The 10,602-nt window shown below is 40.7% G+C and overlaps 1 long non-coding RNA gene across 2 annotated transcripts in view; it reads right to left on the minus strand.

Annotated features, from left to right (window-relative positions):
• Positions 1-1,602: 1,602 nt before the first annotated feature.
• LOC105485328 (uncharacterized) overlaps positions 1,603-10,602 on the minus strand; it is a 174,888-nt gene continuing 165,888 nt past the window's right edge. For both annotated transcript variants that reach the window (XR_011614597.1, XR_003018849.2), the window contains 3 exons: positions 4,272-4,384; positions 2,924-3,023; positions 1,603-2,212 (listed from right to left, as the gene is read on the minus strand). This is a non-coding gene — a long non-coding RNA (uncharacterized lncRNA). The remainder of the gene's footprint in view (positions 2,213-2,923; positions 3,024-4,271; positions 4,385-10,602) is intronic.

The raw sequence follows: 10,602 nt of genomic DNA on the forward strand, positions 1-10,602 counted from the left end.
ATCCAACATTATGGGTGTTCCTACAAGAAGAGAAGAGACACAAAGACACAGACATATGGGCAAAGGTCATGGAAAGACACAGATTGGAGTGATGCATCTAAAAGGAATGCCAAGAACTGCTGGCAACTTCTAGGAAGGAATAAGCAAAGAAGGGTCCCCCCTTAGCACTTTTAGAGGGAGCGTGATCCTGCCAACACCTTGATTTTGGTCTTCTGGCCTCCAGATAGAATAAATTTCTGTTTTAACTTCCCAGTTTTGATACTTTGTTATCACAGCTCTAGGCAACTGGTGCAAGACTAACATCAAGAAATTACCCAAATGACCACCGATGCGAATTGATTAAATAATGATAAAAACTCTGCATAGCGGGACCCTATGAACCCAGTAGAAACAATGAGATATATCTGTGTGGATGGATATAGAAAGCCGCTGCAATGTGTCAGGGGAAAATGCCTGGTTCTATAGCAACATATATGTGATTTTATTACAACAATAAAGTTGCATGTGAAAAAAGAAGAAAAAGATATAACTCGAGTTGTTAGCCATGCCTTATATTTTCTATTTGATAGGCTTCTGTATTGTTTATATAGTTTTTTTTTTTTTTTTTTTTTTTTAGAGGCAGAGTCTGACTATCTTGCCCAGGCTGAACTTGAACTACTGGTCTCATGGTGAGCCTCCCACCTTTGCCTCCTCAGTAGCTGAGACTAGAGATGCATGCCACCACACTCAGCTCTTATTTATTTTTCTTTTCTTTTCTTTTTCTTTTCTTTTTTTTCTTTTTCTTTTTTTTTTTTTTTTTTTGAGATAGGGTCTTGCTCTGTCATCCAGACTGGAACACAGTGGGACGATCTTGGCTCACTGCAGTCTCAGACCTCCTGGGTTCAAATAATCATCCCACTTCAGCCTCCCAGGTAGCTGAAACTACAGGCATGTAACACACCAGGCTAATTTTTTTTTTTTTTCAGAGATGGGGTTTCACCATGTTGCCCAGGCTGGTCTCAAACTCCTGAGCTCATGGGATCCACACACTTCAGCCTCCCAAAGTGCTGGAATTACAGGCGTGAGCCATTATACTTGGCCTCAGCTCTTGTTGATAGTTTTTAAAATGAGAATATATTACTTACAAAATCAACAAAATTCTTTAAGATATTTCCATTTTGGTAGAACAAATACCTTAAAAATAGTAATAAAGCACTATCCTGAGAAACACTGGTCAGTATCAAAATAATGTCATTAATATTTCTTCTCTGAATGAGTCACCTCTCACTCTCAGAATGATATTTTATTTGTAGATTTTTTTATCCTAAAATTGAATCAAATTAAAGAAATTGGTGGCAATTCTCTTTTCATATAGATGTTGCTGGAAGGAAAATCTTGAGATAAAAATAAAAGCTATAAAAATACATTTGCTAAAGAGCCTCCTCATTAAAAGATTTTCACTTGCCATTTCTGTCTCTCTCAATGCATCAGCCGATATAGATACCTTCATATTTTTATGTGATTTATCTCATTGAGAGTATCATTGTTATTATTCTTTCATTTTCCTCCTTTTTATTCTTCTCCTCTTTTGGTAAATAGACCTTTTGCTGGAAAATAAATTGCTTTTAATGCCTCCAGTGAAAAATAATCAAGTTGCGAATTTGCTAGATTAGAAGCAGTGCCCGCAAATCAACCAATGTGTTTTCAGTACCCTTTTAGGATATAGTCCTAGAAAGATCTAACTTTTTAAGCTATTCCTCACAAAAGCTTTGAAAATGGTATTTGTCATGTCTCTATACTGAATTTAATATGCTGTCTGAGTTTCCTCTCTTCAAGAGATATGTGCCATTCACTATGTTTCTACTGCACTCCATGCATTTTATATATAATATGTCATTTAATCCTCATAATAAATCTAAAAAGTAGCCATTGCCACTCTTCCTTAGAAATGAAGAAACTGAAAATCAGAGGGGTTAGTAAACACCTCAGACCACACAGCCAGGAAATGAACAAGACAAGCCTGAAATCAAATTTTTTTTTATTTCCAAGTCTATGCACTTTCTATTACATACTGAAATCCCTCAATATAATCTACATAATAAATATGTCCCACATTATTACATAAGTCACGTGGTCTCTTTGCTTTGTTTTGGAAATGCTCACCGCTTTATTAACTGGAAATGGAGGAACGTGAGGGCAGGTCTTAGAAGTTCATGCTAAAGCAAAACATCATCTGTAGAACAAAAATTAAAAACAAATAGAAAATATGATTGTAAACACCTGACGTGAATAAAACATAGCATAAGACATTGTAAAGAGTGAACCTTAGTACATGAAATACTACACGCTATGCATTATAAATATCTTTGTTTAAGTATATGAAGCTTGTCCTGTCTATAATAATAAACTGTAGAAGAAACAATATTTTTAAATGATATCCTTTCTGTTCCAATCAGAATATAAAATGTCAAAGAACTGACATTTCAATGTTGTAAAGATCAAATATAACTTCTCTTAAATTTCTTGTTAAAATGTAAGTTTGTTACATATCTGAGTGGGGTTTGGAGCAGAGTTTGTTAATAGGGTAAGTTTGTTACACACCTGAGCAGAGTTTGGAGTAATGCATAGGTTCTCCTACAGGGCACTTGCCGGTGTCAGCTGTGCCTTTTGCTTTTATGTTTGTTGCAATGATGACCATACCCTCAGGTGGAGACCCCCACACATTTGGAGGCAGAAGTAAATGTCCTCATTTTGTGAAGGTCAGTTTAGTCAGGGCTTCCACTAACACGTGCACCCTGAACATCCAGTGTGCAGATCAGAGAGCCTGAAAGGAACTCGAGAAAATGCAAATGCTGGGAAGACTTGACCGTGCTCTTGTACCTAACCTAGTGGTAACTGAGCAGCTTGTTAGCTAACAAGCCAGCAAGGCAGGGGTTGTATTTACTTGTTTATGTGGCTGTTTCCTCTTTCGGACTCTGAGCTCCCTGAAAGCAAGAGGCTCCTCTTTCTCATTTCTGCTTTATCCTCTGTGCCCAGCGAAGTGCCTGTCAATAATGGAATGAATGAATGGGACTGACATCAAATTAGGGCAAATGACTTGAAAGTGAGGTGAAGATACGACCTCAAAGTTGTTATAATTATTGTCGGTTCATCATTATCCAACCAAAGCACATGAGACATGAAAATAGTGGACAAATGCATCCAGAACTTTCCTGAGTCCTAGAGATAGGAAATACAGCAAGATGCCAGGAGCTAGAAGGGTGATTTGGGGAATGACTTAGGTTGGAGGCTGATAAAAGCACTTTTCATCGCTCTGATGCCTTTGATTCCAGCTTTCGTGTGAACAACACTATAAATGATGGAGAGGTAATTCAATCTTTTTGATTAAATATATTTACATATAACAGAGTGACAATGGGGCAGTGATTGATCTATGAGGTAAAATGCAATTGGAGGAAGTTGTCAATGTATTAATTAAACAGTGAAGGGAACCATCCTTCTGGAAGTTAGAAGTAAATAAATCTGTCTTGGGGGAAGGCATGTCAGGGAGGGCTGTTGAGTGGCCACAAGCCTGGACATGAGTGAGAAGCACTGTGAAATTTGGATCTAACCACCAATTCAGATAATGCGCAAAGAAAGATGGGGCTTTAACGAGAACATTAAAAAATCCCAGCACTTTGGGAGGCTGAGGCAGGTGGATCACGTGAGGTCAGGGTTTCGAGACCAGCCTGGCCAATATGGTTAAATCTCGTCTCTAATAAAAATACAAAAATTAGCCGGGCATGGTGGCAGGCACCTATAGCCCCGGCTAGTTGGGAGGCTGGGGAAGGAGAATCCCTTGAACCCAGGAGGCGGACATCACAGTGAGCCGAGAACCCATCATTGCATTTCAGCCTGGGCATCGCAGCGAGACTCCCTCTAAAAACAAAAACAAAAAACAAATTGGGATAGAACTTGTTATCCTAAAATCGATGGTTCACTGTTCATTTGGATGCTTAATTTTTAAAACGAGGGCCAAGATATGGTTACATAGAGCGTGAATTTCTGCAGAGTAGGAGACGGGATGAAGGGTTGTTGCTGAAGATGCTAGCTTTGTCTCAAGGGTAATTTAAACAATGCCCATTAAAGTCTCAGGTCTCAGAGGAAATGGGGGACCACGTGACCTCTCCTACACATCCCTGCCTGGCGGCTGGAGCGGTTCCTCCGTGTCCGAGGAGAAATGGGACACAAATATTTATGGGATGCTGCCATGACACATCAGCATATGAGCACCCTCACTCTAGCCCACTCACCGTTTCCGCTCATTTCGGCTGCCTCGGGTGAAATATCACAGCAATTATAAAAGTCAAGGTGCCGGGTGGGAGAGCTTTAGGAATGGCTCCAGCAAATTGCTTCCATTTTTCAGCTCACAGTGAGAAGAAAGGCAGAAACAGAGAGAGGTAAAAAAGAAAGCCAATGAGCATGCCTACTGCAGCCTGTATATCCTGCATATGTACATATATAAATATATTCAGCTTCCCTTTTGTGCCTTGGAGAGAAAAGAGCAGCAATCAGCAATTCAGGGACGATCAAATAGATTAAAGTGAACATCATATATGTCCCAGAGGAGCCAGTGATAACACCTTTATTCTTGCTTAGCTACCTTCTCCTCCACACTGTGAGGGAATATATTTTATTAAAAACATTTCTTTTACCTGGAGGTCCTGTCAACTAACGAACAGAATGAAAAGAAACTGAGAGTCTTCTTTGTGTGCCAAAAAAATAAGCTAGTTGAGAAAATGTTATTTAAAAATACATATATATATATATATATATATTGGCCGGGCGCGGTGGCTCAAGCCTGTAATCCCAGCACTTTGGGAGGCCGAGACGGGCGGATCACGAGGTCAGGAGATCGAGACCATCCTGGCTAACACGGTGAAACCCCGTCTCTACTAAGAAATACAAAAAACTAGCCGGGCGAGGTGGCGGGCGCCTGTAGTCCCAGCTACTTGGGAGGCTGAGGCCGGAGAATGGCGTGAACCCGGGAGGCGGAGCTTGCAGTGAGCTGAGATCCGGCCACTGCACTCCAGCCTGGGCTACAGAGCGAGACTCCGTCTCAAAAAAAAAAAAAAAAAAAAAAAAAAAAAAAAAAAAAAAAAAACATATATATATATCAGGAGAGAGCAAAGAAATGGCTTACATTTTTCCCCTTGTAAAGTTGAACAGCGTTTCTGCTTCCTTGTTGGCCTTCCTTTAGTATTTGGGAGACGTTTCCTCATCAAAAATCAACTCCCCACTAAAAATGGGCAATTTGCTTTTTAAAATCTCTTTTTTTTTTTTTTTTTTGAGACGGAGTCTCACTCTGTCCCCCTTGCTGGAGTGCAGTGGCCGGATCTCAGCTCACTGCAAGCTCCGCCTCCCGGGTTCAGGCCATTCTCCTGCCTCAGCCTCCCGAGTAGCTGGGACTACAGGCGCCCGCCACCTCGCCCGGCTAGTTTTTTTGTATTTTTTAGTAGAGACGGGGTTTCACTGTGTTAGCCAGGATGGTCTCGATTTCCTGACCTCGTGTTCCACCCGTCTCGGCCTCCCAAAGTGCTGGGATTACAGGCTTGAGCCACCGCGCCCGGCCTAAAATCTCTTTTCAAAGATACATGAAGGCTTTTATTTGAAAACTTTGTTGTCATTACAACATTGGAATTCCTTGATCTTATTTTTACTAGATAGCATAGATTTTGGAATGCATTTTATTGACAAGAGTCACGTAATGCAACTTAATCTAATTTGACCCAATGTATTCTGATGTTTTCACTACAGCTGTCATGTTTTAAAATGTTAGCGAGGTTTTCTGTAGATCCATTTAAGTCTAAGGTTTTTATTTATTTATTTATTTTTATTTTTTTGAGATGGAGTCTCGCTCTGTCTCCCAGGCTGGAGTGCAGTGGTGAGATCTTGGCTCGCTGCAAGCTCTGCCTCCCGGGTTCACACCATTTTCCTGCCTCAACCTCCTGAGTAGCTGGGACTACAGGCGCCCGCCACCACGCCCGGCTAATTTCTTTTTTTTAAGTAAAGACAGGGTTTCACTGTGTTAGCAAGGATGGTCTCAATCTCCTGACCTCGTGATCCACCCACCTTGGCCTCCCAACCTGCTGGGATTACAGGCGTGAGCCACCGCACCTGGCCAATTTGCTTTTTAAATAAGTCTGCGTTTTAAAGATAAATACATATATGCCCCAAAAATATCTAAGTTGATTCTGCTTTATAGCTGAGATCTCCTCAATATCAATAGGGAACAGGGCAATAAAAGACCTTAATTTATCCTTCTAAAATTTTCTTTCAATTTCTGGATGTTAGAATATGGCAATAAACCATAACTGCAAATTTCATTATTTTAACTAGTCTTTACTGCTGGCTGTTGAAAGGATAAACACATAAACATCAAATTCCATTTTATAAAGATCACAAACGCTTTAAAAGAGAGAGTGTTACTTTATAAATAGAGAATTTGTGTTATTTTCCTCCAAATCTCTTAACCAAAATTGAGTCCCTCAAAGACAAACATCTAGCTGGGATTTTCATAAATGTTGTTTCTGATGCAAAGTCAGTGTGGCATTGCTAGAGGAAGGCTTATCACACATCACACACTTGTGCCTTTCAAGCAATCAACTTAAAACCAGTTTTTGAACAGATTGCCACCCGATTTTATAACAATTGTTTTTCCTGATTTATTTTCCTTACTCACAAAATGGGGGCTTGCACAGGGGGCGGTAGCTCTGACATCCTTGCCACTTCCCCTGTGAGTGCCCATCACGTGCCAGGTCAAACAGGAAGCCAATAAAGCACGCTTTTCCGTTGATGTGAAACCAAAGTGTAACGATTTCACGTCATCTGCCAAAAGTGAAGAAGATGTAGAAAGAAGATTTGAATCCAGCTCTGTCTGCCTCCAAATCCCATGAGTTCTGTGCTCCAAAGCCCATGGGCGGCTGCTGCCTCTTCCTCAATGCTGAGTCTGACATTGCTGTGTTCTTCTACAATCCTTCATTCTTTATTTTTGGGTCTTCTCCATTGTACGCTGGCTAACTTTGTTTGGTCAGCCTTCTGTCTATTCCACAATCTCATGACTTCAAATGATCATCTTTTTGCTTTCGAGACAAAATGTCCCAAGGTGTTAGAACTCAGTGAATTAGATTTCCAGTTCTTATGCTTTGCTGGACCAGAGCATATCTCACAGGGCTTGGTGATTATCTGCTCCTCACCTGTGTTAGTGGAATCCACTGAACTAGAGAGGTCAGAGATGATGACTTCCCAACGTCATGTTCCCGATCATACCTACAATGCAAACATATTTGCCCTACAATGACAGTTGGCAGATGTTAGCACGGTCTCCAAAAATAACCAGGACATCCTACATGTTTAGAAGATGTTTCCATATTTCTTCACGCTTGAAAAAAAAAGTCCGTCCCTCCCTTCTGCAGGAGACTGCACTGTACGCTGGTCCTGCAGATGGATTTGCCAAAATACTCTTACACTAGCCTGATCAAGAACGTAAGAAATCAACATCTTGGGAATATGATTTCTACTAATAGATACATAGCTACTATATTAGATTCCTAGGGCTGCTGTAACAAATGGCCACAAACTGAGTGGTTTAAAATAATAGAAACTTATTCCTTCACAGTGAAGGGGCCAGAAGTCTGGAATAAGGCAGGGCTGGTTTCTCCTGGAGGCTAGAGGAGAGAATTTGCGCCATGAGCTTCTGGTGGTTGCAGGCAACAGGTGGCATTTCTTGGCTTATAGATGCATCACTTCAATCTCTGCCTCCATCTGCAGTGGCCTTCTTCATATGCTTCTCTGTAACCTCTCGTCGTTTTTGTTTTTGTTTTTGTTTTGAGACGGAATTTTGCTCTGTCTCCGAGGCTGGAGTGCAGTGGCGTTATCTCACTGCAACCTCTGCCTCCCAGGTTCAAGTGATTCTGCTGCCTCAGCCTACCGAGTAGCTGGGATTACAGGCGCGTGCCAGCATGCTGAGCTAATTTTTATATTTTTAGTAGAGACAGGATTTTGCCATTTTGGTCAGGCTGGTTTCAAACTCCTGACCTCAGGTAATCCACCCACTTCAGACTCCCAAAGTGCTGGGATTACAGTCATGAGCCACTATGGCAGGCCCCTCTCTTCTTTTTAAAAGGACACCAGTAATTGGATTTAGGACACAGCCTAAATCCAGGATGATCTCATCTCTAGATCTATAATTTAATTACATCTGAAATGTCCTTATTTTCATACAGGTCACATTCTAGGGTTCCAAGTGGACATAAATTTTGGGGGACACTATTGAACCAACGGCATAAGTGCATACATATACATTATATATTCCTGTGATCATAGACATGTAAAGAATAAAAATCCTATTTTTGTCCTTTGTTGCTTTTTTAAGGGACCCTGCTAGCATGGCAAAAGAAAACTTCTCACATACATAAAATTCAAGAAAAAATTTTAGCGATTACATTTTAATGTATTTGATTTTATGTAGTGTTACTTTATTTCTTGCTACACTATTTTCAGAATCTTATTTGGAATAAAACAAATTAAACTAAAAAAGGGTAAAGAATAAATGGATGGCTCTGCTCATTGACTAAATTCTAAAATAGTCTTAATAAGATAACACTCATCAATTTGAATAACACTTTTTACTACTTGAAGCATACACAAATTTGAAAATTGCTTTAAAAATAGTTCAATGTGCTGGGCGCGGTGGCTCACGCCTGTAATCCCAGCACTTTGGGAGACCGAGGCGGGCAGATCACAAGGTCTGGAGATCGAGACCATCCTGGCTCACCCGGTGAAACCCCATCTCTACTAAAAATACAAAAAATTAGCCGGGCGTGGTGTTCGGCGCCTGTAGTTCCAGCTACTCAGGAGGCTGAGACAGGAGAATGGAGTGAGCTCGGGAGGCGGAGCTGACAGTGAGCCGAGATTGCACCACTGCACTCTAGCCTGGTCGACAGAGCGAGACTCCTCCTCAAAACAACAACAACAACAAAAGTTCAATGTGCTACCGATCATTTAATAATATAGAATTTGCGTATGAAATATGGGCTGTGCCAATTGCTATACATGTACACTGGAAGTTACTAACAACCCATGCTTTTGTGAGATGTTTTTAGAACGATGGTTCTCAAATGGGAGCAATTTCATACCCCAGGAGACATTCAGCAATGTCTAAACACATTTTTTGGTTTCACAACCTGTGGGGGAAAGGTGTGTGCTAGGGCCACGTAGTGTGTAGAGGCCAGGGATGCTGTTCAACATTTTACACTGTGCAAGACAACCCCACCACGAAGAGCTGCATGACCCTGAATGTCAAGAGCTCTGAGGGTGAGAAATCCTATCTTAGATCTGTACTGAAGCATTTTCACTCCTCCAGCCTTCCTCTCATTCCTCTTATGACCAGTGATATCCACTGTTGAATCACTAGCTTGAATCAAAGTACGAACTGCTCCGAATGACTGCACCTAACACTTAAGCTTTATTTCCACCATGAGTTTAGCTGGTTTTTATTCCAAAATCAAAATGCAAATGCACAGGACATACACTAATCATTATTTTTAAATGACCAGAACACCTGGTATGTAGAGTAGGCAAGATTTTCCTTCTCTCCCAAGTGTCTCCTAGGAATTCTAAGGAAAATCATATTATATGCATGCTCAGGTATTAAACAGATCCTTATGCCTCATACGTCTACCCTCACTCCCTTCCTCCATCCCATGTTTTAGAATGGTGATTAACAGCTTGCACTTTGGAGTCCCAAAATCTAATTCGACTCGGATCCACTCCTTTCTACCTGCTTGTCCTTTGACAAATGACATCATTTGACATAATGACATCATTTGACTCATAAGGACAGTAATACTACTTACTGTAAACATTAGAATTTGTTATATTTATTTTCATTTTGCTCATAGACAATATGCTGAATCCTGCTCTTTAAGGATGCTAACATGCTTTCGTGTGTGTGTGTGTGTGTGTGTGTGTGTATGTGTGTGTAATTACATTTGACACCTTCCCAACAACCTTGTGAATCAGGTAGGTAAAGAACTGATACTTATATTGTGTCAATAAGGAAACTGGGGCTCATGGAATTAAATTGACCTGTCCCAGATTGCTCAGGCAACCCAGAACCTCTGCTTTCCAACTCCTACTCCAGATCTTGCCCTTGACCCAGATGCTCTTGAGTATTGCTGGGCTGGAAAACTACGTGATGTAAGGCAGTGATTTATTCAATTCCTATCTGAAATCCTATGTCTGGCCAATAAACTAAGATGCATCAGGCTCAAGTGAATTCATGTCCATTTGGAAACTGTTTACCCAACAGAGCTAGAAGTTAAAAATATTGGAAGATAGAGTATCCTTCTGTCATCTAATCACTGTTTTACACTTCATGATGCATGTGAGTAATGAGCTGGAGGACTTCAGCTGCTGCTTTGATCATTTGTTCTTTTGTGGCTTCCACCTTATAATAAGCCTGCCTCTGAGACAGGTATTATTAATTGCATATTGTTTTGTGTTTCTAATGTTTCATTTCACTGATTCCTCTTTCTCTTCCCCTCTTGGTTTTAAGATCCCTGCTGTTTTTAATATTTAACC

Source organism: Macaca nemestrina, chromosome 16, assembly GCF_043159975.1.
Source record: "Macaca nemestrina isolate mMacNem1 chromosome 16, mMacNem.hap1, whole genome shotgun sequence".
Taxonomy (NCBI): domain Eukaryota; kingdom Metazoa; phylum Chordata; class Mammalia; order Primates; family Cercopithecidae; genus Macaca; species Macaca nemestrina.